Consider the following 20,992-nt stretch of genomic DNA (forward strand, 5'->3'; position numbering starts at 1 on the left):
TGAGCATGAAGAGGGACTGATCCAACAATCACGTGTAGTCCTCTACAAAAGGCTCTAGTACTTACAACCCCGATTGAATGGTGCGGTGGTGATGCTCTCTGACTTCCAGGGGTGTAGAGGGTTGCGCCTTCAGTCATAGCTCCGCGATCTGCAAGTTCAGTGCCAACTAAACCTCCACAGCTTCCTCTTGGGTCTTGCAGACTCTAGCTGCTAGTTGGTGAATCTTTTCCGCGATGGTGTGTGCCACTGGCACGGCCAACTATGGTATGCTACTATAGGCCTCCTCCATGGCCTATTCTAATCCCTGGTTTTGTGCGACCAGGGTGTCGCACTACAAGCTGCACTGTTATAAAGTTAACTTCTGCTTACTCAAGACTTGGAGGGCATGGCCCTCCCAGGTGCGAAGCTTAGAAATTACCCCATCTTGCAGTTGGTATAGGATTTCTCTGGGAAGGGCGGCGAAACTCAACCCCCAGCCCCTCATGTCACTCGTGGGTTCTGTTAAGATTGCGCCTTCTGGTAGCACCAAGGTGTTCATTGTGCAGACGCACAACATCTACTCAGCTTCGAATGCACCTTCCACAAGGTGCGGTGTCATCGTTCCTCGGGGTCACACCTATAATGCCTACAACTGCACTCTAAGCGCCCCCAATACGATTGTCTGCTTCATCGTTAATTATTCAAGAGCATCCTTAGTGACATCACGAACTCGTTCACCACTGTCAAGAAGGTCTCCTTCAGAGGTCTTTGTTGCCTTTGTCTTTTTCCGTGCGGTTGGCTTCTCCTGGATGCGCAGTGTCACGCCCCCAAGCCAGTGGTAGTCTTTCAAATGCTCTTAGTGAGGTGCGGCACCATCGAACACTTTCCTTTACCAATACTTATGTTCATGGACTACACCTAATTCACTTTCTGTTACTTAATTTGTGTTTCTCAACCAAGTATTATTATGTTTAGCCTTTATACCAATGAACACCCATACTCATTCATTATCAATAACAATTATAACAAGAACACAATTGCACAGTATAAAGGGAGGGGCAACTCCTTGAACAATGAGTCTGGCCGAAATATATGTATTAATCAATCTTTAACAATACAAGATTTTACATGTCTACTTGGAAGATACCAAGTTCCATAATTAGCCAATTTACAATCACGACAAAATTGCCTCTATGCACACTTGCACGATGGGTGGGTGCTCACCTGAATCACCAAGACACCCATGCCAAGACTTCGTGCACCCACAACCGATCCACGAGCACACCTTGCCAAACAACTTTGTCTTTCTCCAAGTGCAAGCTAAAACCATGCACAAGTCCAACCTTAGCGCATGAGCTATGTGCTCATACTAAGTCCTTAGTGTGCACTTCTAAACCTGCACTCTATACGAAGTTGTTGTCGAAGTTGATGAAAATGTCTCCCAACGCATCACAATATATATGCGTTGTAACATGTGGGTGGGGCTGCCCAGCCGACCACCCAATCCTTGCTTACACACCCTTCTTCAATTGTTTGCACGCCCAACTTCAAGTCGGCCTATCCATCGTGTAGGTCGGCTCTTTAAGTCCATCGTTCCATGCTTCCAAAGAGTATAAGCTTCCATTGTTCCCTGTGTTGTTTCAAACCATCGCAAATGTTTCATCACACTAAACTCATTTGTTCATTGCATCTCCGTGTGCCGCAGCTCGTCGCTCCACCTGCGCGCCCGTTGCATGTGCGCCAACTCACCGGTTCACCCGCGCCCGCGCCCGGCGTGCGCCCTGACTCATCGGTCACTTGCGCCTGTGCCCAGCGTGCACCCCGACTTGTCTCTTTCTCGCACTCGCACCTGGCGTGCCCCCCGACTCGCCTCTCACCCGCGCGCCCGTCGCAAAACCGCGCCTGCGCCCTATTCGCCCAACGCCCAACCGCATGCACACCCGAGGACCTTACATCCTCCTCCACCTAAAATTGTTGTCGTCCTCGACAACATACCATCCTAGTAGCCATCCACCAAGATCATCAATATCCATGATGTCAACTCCTCCACATACGGTAAACATCCCTGCAACATATGTAGAACTCCATCTCCACCATGTCTCATCTTAGTAACCAATTATCACCAAACTAATCACCCGACTAGTTCAAGTCATGAGGGGTACCAATGTACAGAGAGATGCAACTATCAGTTTTACGCTTGGCAGGGGCATATAAAGAGATGTTGCTGTCAGATCGACATGTTGGCACATGTGTAGAGCTGACTGCTTTGAAAGCACTCCATTCCCTCTCCATCTTTACTTTATTCCAAAAAGACTTTGCTGTCTTCCTGCTTAAGAAGCTATGAGTAGCCCCCATATCCACCAAAGCTGCAAATATCTTACCCTTCACGGTCACCTACACAAAACTCAGCTTCAAGGAATCACCTCCTTCTGTTGGCTTTGTCTTGTGCCTTATATCAATGACATTCTTCAAGAATTCGGCCTCAAAAGTTTCAATTGGTTCATGCTCCATCTTGACCTTCCTTCTAAAGTACTTCACCTCCCTACTTGGCTCTTCTAAGCAACTCGATCCTGGTCTAGCTTGACTTCCTTCAAGCTTATCCTCCATCGTATCTTGCTCAAGTGCACCAACCAAGTGCCCACTGACTAAGTTCATAGAACTAAACTTGAATGTCCTCTGGATTGTCTTGGTAGTGAGTTCCCAACTTGTTAATGTAGTCGAGCTCTTCCTACTCAATCACAATGACCTTCTTACCAAGAAGCTTCTTCTTTATCTCTTCCTCAACTTGCTTGATTTCGGTTTCCACCCTGGCACTTTCCTTCCTCAACCGGGCCCTTTCGTCAAAGAGCTCTTGAAGACCAAGGCCACTCTGTCGGATCTCCTCATCAAGTTCCTTGAGTTCAACGTCTATCATACTTTCACATTGGCTTTTGAGTTCCTCAAGTTCCCTTCTTAGTTCCGAATAGCTTGCCCGAATTTTCATGTTCTCAGCCTTCATCGAAACCTAGTTAGAACTCCATTGACTCATCTGTTCCAATACTTTGTACCGGAAGACTTCAACTGCACCATGGCTAGACTCACCTATCATAGGTTCATCCACCATCTTTGCCTTTTCAGCCTCCTCCATATTTACCGAGTTCCCTGCAACCATGAACCAGCTCTTGTTCCACTTGCATGTGAAACAACTTCCTTCACCTGCAAGTACTTGTCATGAGCAACCCTGCTCAACCACCAATTGTCAAGCTTCTTCAACCCTGAATCAGCTTCAATATCTACACTTCGTCACGAGAAACCTTGCTCTGATACCAACTGTCACGATAGTGCAGTGGGATCAACACTTCATCGTCAACCCGGTCATCATCCAACTCTGATACCAACTGTCATGCCCCCAAGCCGGCGGTAGTCTTTCAACCGCTCTTAGCGAGGTGTGGCACCATCGAACACTTTATTTTTACCAATACTTATGTTCATGGACTATGCCTAATTCACTTTCTCTTACTTAGTTTGTGTTTCTCAACCAAGTATTATTATGTTTAGCCTTTATATCAATGAACACCCATACTCATTCAGTATCAACAACAATTATAGCAAGAACACATTTGCATAGTATAAAGGGAGGGGCAACTCCCTGAACAATGAGTCTACCCGAAATATATGTATTAATAAATATTTAACAATACAAGCTTTTACATGTCTACTTGGAAGATACCAAGTTCCATACTTAGCCAAATTTACAATCACGGCAAAATTGCCTCTATGCACACTTGCACAATGGGCGGGTGCTCACCCGAGTCACTAAGACACCCATGCCAAGACTTCGTGCACACCACAACTGATCCACGGACACACCTTTCCCAACAGCTTCGTCTTTCTCCAAGTGTGAGCTCAAACCATGCACAAGTCCAACCTTAGCGCATGAGCTATGCGCTCATACTAAGTCCTTAGTGCACACTTCTAAACCTGCACCTCTATGCGAAGTTGTTGTTGAAGTTTGTTGATGAAAATGCCTCCCAACACATCACAATATATATATATGTGTTGTAACGTGTGGGTGGGGCTGCCCAGCCGACCACCCAATCCTTGCTTACACACCCTTCTTCAATTGTTTGCACGTCCAACTTCAAGTTGACCTGTCCATCGTGTAGGTCGGCTCTTTAAGTCCATCGTTCCACGCTTCCAAAGAGTATAAGCTTCCATCGTTCGTTGTGTTGTTTCAAACCATCGCAAATGTTTTGTCGCACTAAACTCATTTGTTCGTTGCATCTTCGTGTGTCGTAGCTCATCGCTCCACTAGTGCACCCGTCGTGTGTGCGCCAACTTTCCGCTTCACCCGCGCCCGCGCCCGGCATGCGGCCTGACTTGTCGGTCACCCACGCTCGCACTCGGCGTGCGCCCCGACTCGCCTCTTGCCCGCACTCGCGCCTGGTGTGCACCCCGACTCGTCTCTCGCCCGCGCGCCCATCGCACAACCACGCCCACACCCGGTTCACCCGGCGCCCAACCGCATGCGCACCTGAGGACCTTACACGCGGCCTCTTGAGTTGGGTCGATTTTGGTGTAGGGTTTGTGCATTCCTTTGTCTCAGCCTCTCCTTGTATGTCCTACTCCGTGGAAATTTCCCTACCCTCCTCGGTCTCTTTGGTGGGTGCGGTTGTGGTTTCTGCCGTCTGTGCTGTCGCTACTGCCTTAGCCACCTTCCGCTGCATGGTCACTTCTTGTTCCTGGCACCTTCTCTCTTCTAGCTTTGCAATGCACAACTTGATTTCCTTCTTTCGTTGTTGTGTTGCGATATTTTCTAGTTTTTCCAAGTCTACGGCATGCCACTCCGGAGACCATGCCACTATCACATCGAAGATTGCATCATCTATTGCAATGAACAGAATCTTCATCCACATTCAACCTAGATCCTTGCATGCTCAAATATATAGGTTATGCATATCCGCCTTAAACTCTACCACGCTTTGCAAGCTGTTATATACGGTAGCAGACAAGCGCGGCCTATGGTTGATCCATGTTCATATGCTTGCCTCTACGAACACCCAAAACACTTTTATCTTATGAATCCTTGTCACGTCTTTCATTGCCCATAGAAAGGTGTACCTCACAGCCTTGGGTAGGTTCCTCTCAATGGTGGGAAACTGGGTTTCCTCTAGTAGCTCCCTCAAACCAACAGGATGGATAAGACTAACCACGCATAGTGGAAGGTCTTACCCTGCTCTTGGGCCTTCCTACAATTTGTCAAAAACTCATTGCAGAGAAACTGTACCCAATTGAACTGGACCCCCTCTGCACTGCTCTTCCAACACAATTATAGATGCTGGCACCTTGTTTATGCGGCACTTCCTCATTAGCTTTCCAGCCAACAACTGGGTGGCTACGTGCACCCCTTGGTCCTTGATGCTCACTATTACATACCCTCCTTCCTCTTCTCCAACTTATATTTGGCCTTCATAGCTTCTGCAAGGGCCAATTCACTTCTCTTTCCTGCTATGGTTGCAAGATTGTTTCCTTTGATGGGAAGCCAAGAAATCCGGTGAATTAAATCGACCATGATGGGAATCGGCTCTTCTAGCCAGAGATACCCATCATGTACTAGGCACAGTAGCTGCTGTATGACAAAAATTATGATGGGCGCACGATGGTAGTGGGGTATCCACCACAGATGGAGTAACCCAGCCTTCTCCACACCGCATAACCATTTCTACTGCAACAATTTCTCCACGGCCAACTGTGGGAACTTCTCGCTATCCGTGAGGTCCCAATATTCAAAATTTATATTAGTTACCTACCCCAACAGTGGACCTTCAAACCTTATGTCATCCGAAAGAAGCGGGGTCTGGAGTGCACTCTTCGTGGCCTCAAGGTCCTTCGATATTTTCGTTGTCCCCTTCCACAGGAGGATGTAGGGGGATAACTTTATTGCTGAAGGTACTTGGGATACATTCTCTACCTCCTCTTCCTGTGCTTCAATTTGGGTGATCAAGACTTACAAATCTTCCTCCTCCTCCTCTATTTCCAAAGTGATAGCCTTGCCCTTATCTACCAATGATAATTTACTAAACTGTGGGTTCCATGGTGATTCCCGGACAGGCCCCATTGTCTGCTTGTCTTTATGTGGTCACAGCGTGCGAGGGGACTTGGAACCTCTGGTGCAGCTGCCACCTCTCTTGGATCCTCCTGGGTCACACGGGGCTCTGGGGTAACTTTTGAGAATCACACTTTGGTTCTCGTAGTCGTCGTCATTTCTACACTAGATCCGTTCGGTTGCATAATCATGGGTGGCAAGGTAGCTTGGTGCTTAATGCTCTGTACTGGCTCAGATCTTAAACAACCAAGTGTTGCCTTGAGGCTACCCCAAGGGATTTTATAGTAACGTTTGAATTTGAATTTGACCATTCCCTCCACTTCTGAGTCATTAATACCTTCTTGGTGGCAGATTGTCCCGAATCTAGCTCTTAATTCCTGTCTTAATGGTTTGTTGCCCGCTCCTTTCTCCCTTAAATTGGATCTCTTGTCATGAACAATGACATCAACGTCACCTCCCAGCCTACTCGCACATCAGCGCAACCTCTTATGTGCGACCGCGACCCCTGTGACACATTGGCCCTACGCGTAACATTCTTCCTGTGCAACTCTCTTGAAAACTCGTTTATAGTCCCACGCCCTCTTTCAACTACTTGGAGTGCTGAGGCTATGCTTCCTACAGATAGTCAGGTGGTCGCACCCTCGGTGCAAGGCTTCAATTTTCCTGCTAGCCTAGGCCGCAAGCACCCTTCAATTATTCTTGTGTTCGTTAGTACATCACATTCTTCTTTGTATGGTATGTTCCCTTATTTAGTAAGGTGCGGTCACATCCATGGTAGCAGGGTTGCAACTTCTTCTAATGTAGTAGTAGGGCTATCCAGACTTTGTTCCATCATGCTTAGTTCCTCAGCACGGCCTGCTTGCATGACTTTGGATTTTAGTTTGCTGATTTATTCATCTAGTGTCATGCTTTTCTTCCTCAGTCGTGCCCAATCTTCGTCGAGTTCACAAAGTTTCAAGCTTCCCCACCGAATGGCTTCCTGTAACTGCCTAATTCCTTTACCTAGGTTCTTGCATCCTAGCCCAACTACGGGAGCTGTGGTATGGGGATTCTTCTCTGCTCTCTCATTTTCATATCTTCTCATCAGTGTTGGGGTCATTTCTACACTCCGGTTTTTTCTTATTTCCCTATAGGCCCATCAGACCGCTGGTATGCATAGGTCCCAATCAGTTCGTCTCACCTCATGAACTCTATTCATAATACTGTCTAGTGTTTTGAATGCTTCGTCATGGAATATTTGTAGTGTGCATCGCAACATCGGGTTTTGATGTTCAATTCTTGGTCCGTGATATGTTCGCACAGCACAAGTCTGCACCCATTGACACAGGTGGGCGTGCAAACTGCTTTGTCTTGGCTACCCGACTCTTGTTCGACGCTGGAGACTTCCAAACCACCAGCGCAACTGCCTTCTACATTCACGCCAGTTTCCAATAGTCTTTTGATGTGTAATCCACCATCGTGCAGGTCTCGCATGAAACACCCATCCTAGCACACCATGCCGCTGTTGTTCTGATACTGTACTTTCAAATTTATCTAAGAGTTCATCCACTCTTGTTACCCCATGATATGTTGGCAGTTCCCTTGCTTTGGTCGTCACGCATCATAGTGATCTAATCATCATGTTGCAATTCAGCATTGTCACTTCGTGCAACCGGTTTTGCTAGCATTCTATTTCTTCATCTGAATCCGAAGTACAGGAACTTTCGTGCTCCCATGAGATTCTCCCATCTGCAATCAGGTTCACCCAATCCTGGTCTTGTGCCGTTATCTGGTAAATGCAATCTAGCTCATCACCACTGTCATCGTCGAGCATAGGTTCAGTGTAGCGCGCTCCTTCAATTGGATCCAGTGGGATTACTACACATAGGGACTTTTTCTCAAATATCATCTTCCACTTCTTCAGGTTGATGAATCCATTCATATCCGTAGCCCAGTCTATTCCTAGCAATGCAGGGTAAGGGTTGCTATCATCAACAATATTTATCACTTCAAAGTACGTCTGCATGCTTGTGCCTTCGATATCCATTATTACCCCTTGCAACCTCCCCATGCGAAAGATCTTTTGTTGGTTCACCATCCATAATTGAATAAGGGACCATTGTAACGCAGGCCTACCCATGCATTCCCATGTCTTCTTTCATAACATATTCGCATCCAAACCCAAGTCTAATATTACCTGATCCATTTCATATTCACCAATCTGCATTGTTAATCTCATTTCGCTCTCATTGTGGAATGCATGCTTTCCCAGTTTCCAGACTTCACACGGTTCGCCTGACCCTATGCACCTAGTTATTAACTCCTGTAGTCCTTTAACCGCTCTATTGTCGGGCAACAATTTCATGCGTGTCTCTAAAAAGGTAGTTAGTATAGAAAGATCCATTACTAGCTCTGGTTGATCCTTACTTCCTGAAATAGAAGCCTCCACGAAGCTCTTCTTAGCTTCCATAACCGTCTCCTTTGCGTGCTTCAAGTCAAACTCAGGTTCCTTTGTAGGAGCCTTGTGAACCCAAGTATCTTCCTTAGGCTTCTTCCCCTTATCTTCCCCTATGGTCATGCCACTTCTGAGCATCATGTTCACGTTGGGGTCTTCTTTGCACGCTTCAGACCTCATCATTTGAATATTCTGTGTCGGAGTAGCCTGAAGTACTCCTTTCTCACGCATCTGCATGATCAGCGTAGGACAATCTACTGCTTCATAATCGAATTGAACTCAATATGAACAAGATAGTCTCGTCAGGTTGGTACAATCACGAGCATAGTGCCCTGATCCTCCATAATTGTAACAAATTAACTGTCTGCAACCCCTTCTTGGCCCCATTCCTCCTCGTCCTCAATGTCACCCTTGAAGTCCACCGCACACCATTCCTGCTGCTAGATCAAGGGCTAGCGTTTTCATCTGCATTCTATATGCTAGGGTTTGCTCCATCATTAACTCTTAGCTGCGACTGGTATGCGTGTCGTGGCCCACTGATCTACAAAAATTACAAAACAGTTTTTGAGGAGTCTGCTTATGCTTCTGTAACAAGTGACAGTTATCCATCGTGCACTTTCCTTCTATTTGACAGATTGCGCACCATAGCGTGGGAACTGCACTTGACCCTACCTGTGCCTCTGTTCTCAATGGAATTGGCCCCCCTCCTACCAAGTAATTCGCGAATATTGGACAATGGTCTTCGTCATGGCCATGGCCTTCACATTTTATGCACCACACTTCTTCGCGTGCCTTTGGCTGTGGCGCCCTATCCTGCTTCAAACTTTGCATCTCCAAACATAGATTCTGCAGTTGAGTGTGGATCTATTGGACTGCCAATCGCGAATCTTCTATTGATGTTTCATGCCACCTCATTGCCTTTTCCAATGCTTCGGACTGGGTTGAAAGCTTCTACTGTGACAACGCCGTCCTCAAGTGTGGTGTCAAAGATGCCACAAACCATGCGTGGTGTTGTGCATCTGTTAGGGTCATATGAGCCTCACAGATCATACTCTTCAGCCTCTGATCCAGGTCCCAGGGGGTCCACCTGGAAGCATTACAATCTCCTTAAACCTGATGATGGACTATGTCTCTGATTTTGGCAGGCTAAATTCTTTGTTCAGTGCATTCTGGATCTCTTCTATTCCCGCATTTGGGTGATCATTCAAGTGCTTGATATACCAAGTCAACACGTGATCTTGTAGCGTGCTCACCAATGTGGCCTTCTTAATGTTGTCATCCGTAACCACTTGTGTTTCCCACACTGCTCTTACCATGAACCAAAACTGGTTCGGATCCTCATTACCTACTACTCTAAATACGGGTAGCTTGATCTCACTTGCCATGCTGAACAGTGGTGGTGGTGGGGGTGGGGTGGGTGAAGATGGAGGTGAAGGGGGTGAAGCAGGTGGTGGCGTAAGTGGAGGTGTGTTGTGCCCTACAACAACCCCCATTTCGTATCATTTATATTCATAAAATTATTATATGAAATGGGTCCCTCTAGGAATTAATTGGTATCAATAGCACATTCTTTTTAAAAAGTTCGCAAACCAAATGAAGATATTATTTAAAGCCTTTCGAAAAACCCATTTTTCAACAAATAAAACAATCTTTTATTATTGCGATAAAGCGATCGCAAGATCGCATATCGCAATGACATGGAAAACACATATAAGTGGCACATTGGTCTCCGCCGATGCGATTTCGCTATCGGGTATCGGCAATACTCCATACACATCTTAAAAAACGCACATAACATAAGCTCCAATGCGATGCGCATTTGGCAATCGGCTATCGTTGATACTTTATATGCAGTCAAAGAACCTTAAGTCATTTACCCCGATCCGATGCGATTTCGCAATTGGCAATCGACAACATCCCATGTATAATAATAAGGCGCCCAGGTCTTACCCCCGATGTGATGCGATATCGGCGATCGGGCAATCGGCAATGCACTCTCTATGCACATTGTTATACCTTTTCATGCTAATCCGATGCGATTTCGCAATCGGCGGTCGGGGGTATCTTATTCATATGATTATATAACACCTATTCTCCCGATACGAAGCGATATCGCTATCGGCGATCGGCGTTTCGAAATTGATAACTTAAAGAGTTAAAGTATTCTTGATACCTGATCACGATAGAGCGCGGATTTCGAAAAAAGCCGTTAAATGGAGGGATAAGGTGATTCATTCGTATTTAAAGTTTTATCTCTTGAATTAACGATCACCTGCACTCAACCGCCAAAATATCCATAGCACACTTAAGAGAGTCATTCAGCCGGATAATGGTGTAATGAGCATTTAAGGGGTAGCAGGCCTTAAACGGGCATTTAATGTATCTGTAAGATCTTCCCATCGATTGGATCCGCAGCCATTTTTGAGAGTTAATCACTCAGCATGCTTCGATTGATATATCTTTCCCGTATTGGATTTTCATTATCATATTTATGTGTTACGGTTATTCTTGCCTTTGTGCAGAATTCATCCTTAGAGGGAAGCTTGAGCAAGATGGGCAAGAAATCTAAGAAGACGCAGGTTCTTCTGCTACACCAGTTGCAGGACAAGCTGCTGTGGACAAAAGGAAGGGCTTAATTTTTGATACTACGTGTACTGGTCTCACCAGAGTTACTTGGCAAGGCACTTACAATCTGATTGAAGCCGAACAGCCAGTGAAGACAGTAACAGAAGTAGGTGTGGATTTACTCCGGAAGTCTGATAGCACTCTCAAAGATTTGGCCGACTCTTTCCTTCACAGGATAGCGGCCAGAGAGCAAATTCTCCCATACATGGACGTAGTGCGATGGGCGATTGAAGAGATTCCAATCCTAGACAGAACTTTTAGCACCAGAGATGGGAGGATTTTCGGATCATTCAAGGCAGATGATCTAAGGAAAATGTATCATTTGCCTGAGCCAGAGAAGGTGTATAACAAGACGTTCCTGGAGAAGTTTGCAAGCGATAATGAAAAAGAATCCGAACCCATCTGGGATTGGAGACAAAATCCAGCCAAACACAAGCACGAGTCTTCTGGTAAGTACTCGGTCGACTCTTTGGCTTCTCCTTATTGCTATGTTAGGATAATGATGTGTAGATTATGGGGATTGCATGACTCTGCTAATTTTACCATAGAAATGGTTCCTCTAATGGAGGCAGCAGTAAAAAGTATCATTATGGATTGGGCCACTATCCTTTCCGACAAACTAGCACAAGCTGTGCTTGAGTTTAGAAGCAAGACCCAGGTTACTGAGAGGATAATTCCCCCATTTTACTACAACGCTTATATTCTAGACACCCTCTGCTATAATTCTGAATTCCCTGTACTCGGCTGGAGATGGACTCCGCAAGACCCCTCACCCATTCATATATATCACCAGAAAATGTGGAAGTCTTCCTATAAAGATCATTTATACCAAGTTTGTAATGGTTTTATGCTGCCTATTCATTATTCCATTTTTGATAGACCTGCTCCCAAGATCTCTTATCAAGCCAGTTTTGATTTAGCCGGAATAGCCAGTTGGTTTGGAGAGGAAAGGTTTACCTACATAAGAGTTTTCGGTACCCAAGCCAGACCCCATGTCCTCCCTCTGTACATACCAGATAAGCTTCTAGCGAGGGAAATCTCTTACCAAATCATTTCCGAGAGTGTTACACAAACACTCAAGAAGAATAAAAAGCAAGGCTGGCCCTCTTTTCCTTTGAAATGTGGTGTATATACCCTGCATGGCCTCAAACATGCAGAAAAGGAAGCCACAAAAATCCAATCCTTGACTCTAGTGACTCTCCCAAATAGGCATTTTGATCTAAAAAAGGTTGCCTATAATGCTTTAGAACAGGCCAAACTGACAAGATTTGATCATCAGGAAGATCTCTTTGATGACCTGTTCTCCTCAGCCGAGTCAATAAGCCAGGTTAGGTAATTCGCCCTACAAAAGTACAATGATGAAGGGTTGACTGAATTCAATAAACTTAGAGAACAGAGGTTGCAAACTCTGCCTCTAGATTTACTGGCAACGACCCCAACAACATCATCAAGCGAGCCTGGTCAGCAACAATCGAGCCAACCTCCTGTTATAACAAAAGATCAGAAAAAAGAACAGGCAGAAAGGCAGAAAAAAGAACAGGCAGAAAGGCAGAGGAAAGAACAGGCAGAAAGGCAGAGGCAAGAATAAGCAGAAAAGCAGCAGAGAGCACAAGAAGAACAAGAGGAAAGAAAGAAGAAAGAGATAGAGGAACAGTAGAGAAAAGAACAAGAGGAAAGACAGAGGAGAGAACAAGAAGAGAAACAGAAGAAACAACAAGAAGAAGTGCAGAAGGAGTCTGAAGCCGAAAAGCAGAAACAAACCACCATTGACCCCGAATTGCTCCAGCAGTGGAAGCAATTTGACTCTATTATTAGTGGGATGGAATGTTCCAAAGATATAGACACTTCCAAAACAAATGACACGCAGGACATCACTTCACCTCAGGTTCTAAGTGGAACCAGCGGCCCACCCGTTTCCAAGGATGTTGAAGTAATTCCAAAAGACCCCTCCGACCAAATCATTCTACAGGTAGAAGATATTCCTCCCCTGGATGTTTTCTACAGCCCGAGGCATAGAACAGTGGTAAAACAACAAAGGAAAAGAAGTAAGATTGATCAACCTTCCCTTTTTCCGGAACAAACTGCTATGGGCAACGTGGTTTGGAAAGAGGAATTCGACCCCTCCGATGATCTAACAAAATTATCGCAGTATGCAGGAGCCTATTCGGCAACAACAATCGACAAGGCATCAGAGGTAAGTCTTCTACTGAAGACTAAAGACCAAGAAATTGTCGCACTGCAGGCAAAGTTGGCTGAATCAAAGCAGAAGGCAGAGCAGGCGGAATAGCAATTGTTGACACAGCAACAAATGAACAGTCAATTAACCCAGCAGTTGTAAGAAGAGAAGCAGAGGATCGACCAAAGTGCGATCCAGAAACATAAGGAGTTATCAGAGGCATTGGCACAATTGAAGGCAGTGAATGATCAAATGATGAAAACGAAGGATGAGAAAATAGCTCAATTGTCATCACAGCTCGAAATGATAAAGGGCACTCAAAAAGTGGATGAGTTCAGAGCAGAAGCATTGCAAATAAACAGTGCATTAATATCGCAAATTAGGCTCCTATGTCAACAACTCACTGAGGCAGAGCCATTGTGTGAGCTAACTACATCCGTAAGTCAGCAGGTAGAGAAGGCCAAGAATGAGTTAGACCAAGCTGAAGAAACCATAACCGCATATCTTGATTGGCAAGATTCTGATGTAGGAAAAGCAGCGAATTTGCCCAGGATCCAAGAAACATATAAGGACATACTCTTCACAGAATGGCAAATTCAAGTGATGAAAGCAGAGAGGGCGGCTTCAAGATGTAAATCAACTGCCAGCAATCTAGTTGACCTGGTCAACAACACTCTCTACTTAGCGAACATGATTTCCCAGTGTACACCAGGAAAGATAACAACAGCAAATATGATAGAGAAAACGAGTTATCCTGACTTAGAGGAAAAGGGGAGGTTAATCGCTGGGGTTAACACTTTGACCTTCGATGCATATTGGCTCTTCCTGATTAAGCCACACACACAAAGATCCACCCTCAAGTGTTTAACAGATGCAATCGGGTGTATAATTCCTGATATTCAAGATGCCACATATGTCGCCCAGCTCAGTTCGCGCCTCAACAAACCGCCTGAAGTAGAGCCAATGCTTGCGATAAGTCAGCTCAGATTTAAAGGCAAGGAGCCTACCTGATGAATCATGCCGCCAATTGCCAGATCGCTGAGGGAAATAGGATCAATATTTATTGATACCAATTTAGTAGCATTTCAGTTTCATAGATATTTAGATTAATTTAGTATTTATAGACCCTTTCATGTTTTTAGAAAGGGTCGTAAAGTTTTGTATCAGACTTAATAGACTGAAGTTTTCACTTCTGTGCTTCAGTCGATATTCTTTTATAAAACTGGACCAGTTGTTCTTAATTCAACAAGGAAGCTTTATACAATTGCGCACTATTGTCTTTGTTGGAATGTTTTGTGTTGAAGGAAGAACTACAACTAGCGATTGATATTGGGAGTGTTGCGCAGCGCATATGGTATTTCTATCTATGTCTGAATTCATTCCTTTCATATGAATTGCTATGTGATTATTCTTGCTATTATTGATTATATGCATGCGACATAACATCAGATCTGTATTCATTCCACTATTGGATGTTTTATGATGTGTTTCTTTTAAATCATGTATATTTCAATGATATAAATGATGAGTGTGGCAATATAGTTATAATTGCTTTGCTTAACTATTTAGGCACAACAATCTTGAATGAGTTAATATCTATGTCTCAAAGATGGAGTCATCTATATGCATGTCTTTAGACGCAGACCATCAAACGCCACACTTTAAAGCTCAATAGATTCCCAGGATATATTATAGTTTACATATTCTTGTCGATAGTTTAGTTATTCGCCCCACCAGCTTAGATTATAAATCATCCATTTATCCCGTTTATCCAATTTTGGGAAACTGGTCCCATTATCCCCAGTCGGAGCCACTATTCCAAACGGAAAAGGAGCTGTACTAAGGTCCGAACCGGGTGGTTATCCCCAATGTTGTTGCAGCGATTTTTGAGGCATCAACATTTTTGGCGCTAGAAGGAGGGCCCGACTGTGAATGGCAAACAAACCTAAATCTGCAAGTCATTCTAAGAGTAATTCTCCCTCCAAATCTCCTCGGACTTCTCATTCGCATGCTGGTTCGCCAGTATCCGAACAAGAAGAAGAGGAATCAACTACCACTACTCAAACCCATCATACTCCAGAACAATTAAGTCTTGAATCACCTGAAGTTCAGTCTCTTATCCATAAACTTCAGAGCTTCTCGATTTCGCCATAGAAATCTGAGGTATCACAAAGCAGTGCGACTTCGCAGTTCCATTTACCTCACCCTCTCACCAGACTTCAGAGCGAAAAGCTTGGTATTGAACCCACTGAGTTTCCTTTACCTAAAAGGAAAAAGGCAAAGAGAAATACTGAAGGATCTGACAGTGTAGAGCTTTCATCCAGATCCTCCATTTCAACTTCTCATCTGCAAAGGCAACCACTTACTTCCCCATTACATATTGTCGTTCACTAGGGATTAGATCCTTCAGCATCCCAACCTGCACCTCCCTCAACGTTATTTCCTTCCCAGACATCTGGAGTTCCATTGGTAGTATCAACTACTACTGCTATTATAATGGCAGATCCATGGACCAGACCTGGTGCAGTCAATATGCCCGCACCATTACATCCATTACCAGATCTTCCTGAAAAATGGCTACCCAAGTTTAATCCAGATAATGGGACCTAGGCTGAGGAGCATATCAATAATTTCATGTTGGAAGTCAACTTGAAAGGGGTAACAGAAGAGGATGTTGTTGTTAGGATTTTTCCTTATACTTTGCAAGGATCAGCAGGATCCTGGTATTTTTCCCTACCACCTGGTTCCATTACCAGTTGGAACACATGCCAAGAGCAGTTTCTTACCAAATATGGAGATGATAGGTCTTTGGCTACCCTAATAAATGATCTCTCCAATTTGAGAATAGAGCATAGGGAGCCAATTAAGGAATTTAATGCCCGTTTTAATAAACTCGTAAATAAAATCCCCACAGCCTCCAAACCAAGCGAACAAATTCGGAGCGAATGGTATATAATAGCTCTGCCTGCCAATATAGCCATCTTTGTAGACAAGGCTGGGAAACCTACTTTAGCCGAAAACATGAAAGAAGCGCTTGATGTGGAGAAACGCATTAATGCATTGGAAAAGAAGGTTGCCTTGGAAGACAGAAAAGCCAAAAAGGTCTCTTTTAAAGATGACTCAAGAAAGAAAACCTCTAAAGACCCCTATGATATGGAAGGTTTGCAAAAGGTTCTAAATACTTTATCAAATGAAATGGTTGAAATAAAGAAATAGGTAGCTGAAACATCAACCAAAAGGCCCTTTAGAACTTTTAAGAAAAAAGAATCAAAGCCACCAAATGTCATATCTAATGCTGATTCGGAACAAGAGGAAGACGAAGAGGAACCAACTTCACAAACCAGCGATGAAGAAGAAATAGTAGAATGTCACGGAATGTGGGATTTTATACTCCCTAACTCTGATATGGAGAACGAAGAAGAAGCATTTCCGGCCACTACTAGGAGCAAAAGTATTACTGAACCTGTTCAGGTAACATCAAAGAAAAGAAGTGCTGGTGCTGCTACAACCAAAGAAAGAGCACCTGCAAAGAAAGCACCTGTGGCAGTTCCTCAAAACCAGCCTTCAACTTCTAACATTCCTTCAACATCTAAAACATTAGTGGTATTAGATTCAATGGAGTATAATATTGTTGATGATATGAAGAAAACTAAAGCAAACATTACGATGTTTGAACTTAGTAAATTAAAGCATCAACAGAAATTACTTCTCAAAGAATTAAATGTTGTTCCTTCTACACCTCTTCCCAGTGCAAAAGCTGCTAATGATTCAGGCCAACCTCCTCCAGGAATGGTTGAAGCTACTGATTCAGTTTTGATTGGAGACAGGTCAAATTCTCACACCCCACCCTTTCTTTTAACCTATGAGATTTACAATAGAAACTTGCACAACTGTTTATTTGACTCAGGGGCATCATCTAACATAATGCCAGCTTCAGTTTGCTCTAAACTGAACATAGAACCCCAAAAGTCTGCTATTCATATTGTACAGTTGGACAGGACCAAAGTACAGGTGTTAGGAGAAATTAACTCTGTAACCATTAGGTTATCAGCTGATCCAAGAATAGTGCAGAGGATTGATATCCTAATAGCTGATATACTTGAGTTCTATGGTTTAATTTTGAGTAGGGATTGGTCTGAGAAATTGCATGGCTATATTTCCACTGATTGGTCACATATGTGGCTTCCCTACAAGGGCAAGCCAAATCAAATAAAGATCGATCGGGAGAAACATATGACCCATACGGTTACTGAATTTGAACAAGAAAACCAGCCGGTAGCATTCAACAACAACATTTTGGGAAATTATTCATCAGAGTCATTCTTTGGTAACTTTATTGCCCAACCATCCCCTTTCTCTGTTAATCATTTTACATCTCAGATTGAGAATTTTTCACAAACAGATAGATCTAGATGTTTCAATGATGCCGAGAAAACTATAAATACATTTGTTAATACCTCTTTGTTTTGGTCTTTATATTTTGATGGGTCCAAGTCTAGCGAAGGCTCAGGAGCAGGGTGTATTTTGGTTAGCCCACAAGGAGAAAAGACAATGCTATCCTGTAGGCTAGAATTTGAATGCACTAATAATACAGTCGAATATGAAGCTTTAGTTCAGGGATTATATAAAGCAATCGGCCTTAAAGTGCAATATCTAAAAGTATTTGGCGATTCTGAGATTATTGTAAAACAGGTAAGAAATGCAATTCATTGTCTTTCAAATCACCTCAAACATTATCAATCGCTAGTACAGGAACTTACCTCGCACTTTGCTGCATTCAATATTTCTTCTATTCCCAGGTCTCAAAATTTAGCAGCCAATCTCCTAGCTAATGTAGCATCCAAGCTCCTACCATCTGAAGACTACAGCCCAGATATATTTTCTGTAGAATTGCTTTTTAGGCCTTCGGTGCCTGACAATGTCACTAATTGGAGAGTATTCAATCATGATGAGGATGTTTTACAATTCTTAATTTCCGAAAAGTCCTATGATAATCAAATCATTGAGGAGGATGAACATGACTCCCAAATGAGAGAAACACCTCAGGAAAACGCAATTCCTAAGCCTGTGGTAAAGCTGGAAGATCTTTATGATATTAAAGACAGGTTTAAACCTGTAACTAATGCAAAGCTTCAAAGCTCTACCCTTAGGTTTGAATTGATCAATCTAGGTACTAAACAGGCCCCTCAAAACATTAATTTAGGATTAGGACTCTCCGTTGAAGAGAAAGAGGCATTCATTAGACTGTTAAGAAAAAACAAATAGGTCTTTGCTTGGAAGTATGATGATTTGAAGACTTATAATACATCTATTATCCAGCACACCATCCCGATGCTGCCCAACCAGAAACCGATTCAGCAGAAGTTAAGGAAAATACATCCAAACTTAGAAAGCCAGATAAAATCAGAACTTAATAAACTTTTGAAAGCCAAGATTATTTTTCCTGTCCGACACTCAAACTGGGTCTCTAATATGGTACCAGTCAGAAAGAAAAATGGCGACATTCGAATTTGTATTGATTTCAGAAATTTGAACAAAGCAAGCTTGAAAGACAATTTCCCATTACCTACTATGGAGCAAATCCTTCAATCAGTAGCTGGCTCCGAATTAATGTCCTTTCTAGATGGTTTCTCAGGATATAACCAAGTACTGGTTCATCCTGATGACCAGCTTAAAACGACATTTAGAACTAAATGGGGAACATATGCTTATCAGAAAATGCCTTTCGGACTTATAAATGCAGGAGCGACATTTCAAAGAGCTATGGATATAGCTTTTAGAAGATTGATTAATAGAATAGTGGTTGTCTATTTGGATGATATTACTGTATTCTCTAAAGAAATATATAATCATTTGCATGATTTAAATCAGATTTTTCAGCGCTGCAAAAGGTATGGTATTTCTCTTAATCCTAAAAAGTCTTTCTTCGCCCTCGATCAAGGAAAACTCTTGGGATTTATTGTGTCTAAGGATGGCATTTATATTGATCCTGATCGGATCAAAGAAATCTCCGAAATCCCTTTCCCACACAGTAAAAAGTCAATGCAGTCATTTTTAGGCCAGATTAATTTTGTTAAGAGATTTGTTCCAGATTTCTCTCAAATTATATTGCCTCTTCAAACAATGATTAAGAAAAATTCGGTCTTTAAGTGGGGATCAGCAGAGAAGGAAGCTTTTGATCTAATCAAGCAATCAATAATCAATGCCCCAGCATTGAATACTCCAAATTTTTCTAATCATTTTACATTGTACACCATCGCATCCGATTTGTCTTATGCTGCAGTACTCACGCAATTAAATGATCATAATTTGGAAGCACCCATTTCATTTTTTAGCTCTAATCTTCAGGGTGCTGAATTAAATTACTCCGATGTAGAAAAACAAGCCTTTGTTGTATTTAAAGCAGTCAAGCATTATAGACCCTTCCTTTTGAAAACCCACACAAAAGTTATAGTTCCTTTCCCAGCAGCTAGGCAACTATTAATCCAAAAAGAACTGGGTGAAAAAAGAGCAAATTGGGTCACAGCGCTTCAAGAATATGACTTAGAAATTAAACCAGGAAAGATTGTTAGGGGTCAAGGTTTTTGCAGGATATTGGCAGGAGCATCCAACATTCCAGAATCAGGTGATACAAGTCAAACTGAAGAAATCAATCAGATAAGTGCCACTGATTCTCAATCTCAATATGCAGATTTAATATTTTTCTTAAAGAATGGTTATGCCCCTCCACACTTGTCTTACAAAAACAAAAGGGCAATTAGATTAAAAGCAAAAAATTTCACGCTTATTGATGATGTTCTTTTTAAGCGGAATTATGATTCTATCCTGTTAAGATGCCTTGAGAAACCTGAAGCCCAAAAGGTTTTGCAGGAGTTACATGATGGACCAGCAGGAGGACATTTTGGAGCAGACACAACAGCTCACAAAGTTATTCATGCTGGGTATTATTGGCCTACTCTGTTTAGAGATGCCCATGAATATGTAAGGAAATGCTTCAATTTCCAGACTTCTAGTGGAAGACAACGTAAATCAGCCTTCCCTCTGCAACCAGTCAACATTAAACAACCATTTGAGCAATGGGGATTGGATATCATTGGGGAGATTACTCCCCCATCTTCCAAACAACATAGGTATATCCTCACTGCTACTGATTATTTTACTAAGTGGGTGGAGGATATTCCTTTGAAGACAGCAAATTCCGAGGCAATCATCGAATTCATAGATCAATGCATCATTACCAGGTTTGGTGTCCCGAATGCTCTTGTTTTTGATAATGCATTTTATTTCTCAGGCAATGCTATGTTTGATTTTTCCATTAAAAGAGGGTTTAAATTGAAATATTCTGCTAATTACTATCCCCAGGGTAATGGCTTAGCTGAATCTACTAATAAGAATTTGATCAAAATCATTAAGCGAACTATAGAGCAAAATCATAAAAACTGGCACAAATCTTTAATGTTTGCATTATGGGCTGATAGAATAACACAAAAGGCTTCTATAGGATCTTCCCCATTTAATCTGGTATATGGAAAAGAAGCAGTATTGCCCACAAATCTTGTTCTTCCCTCTTTAGCCTTAGTACAGTACATTGAGGAAACTCCTTCTTCTTCTATTGAGCTTAGACATGATCAAATTCTAAAATTAGAAGAGGAAAGAGAAAAAGCTAGAGTTACTCATGCCAAACATCAACAAA

The sequence above is a fragment of the Pinus tabuliformis genome, chromosome 6 (genome assembly GCF_031772625.1).
Source record: "Pinus tabuliformis cultivar Carrire ecotype Pingquan chromosome 6, CPIR1, whole genome shotgun sequence".
Classification (NCBI taxonomy): Eukaryota; Viridiplantae; Streptophyta; class Pinopsida; order Pinales; family Pinaceae; genus Pinus; species Pinus tabuliformis.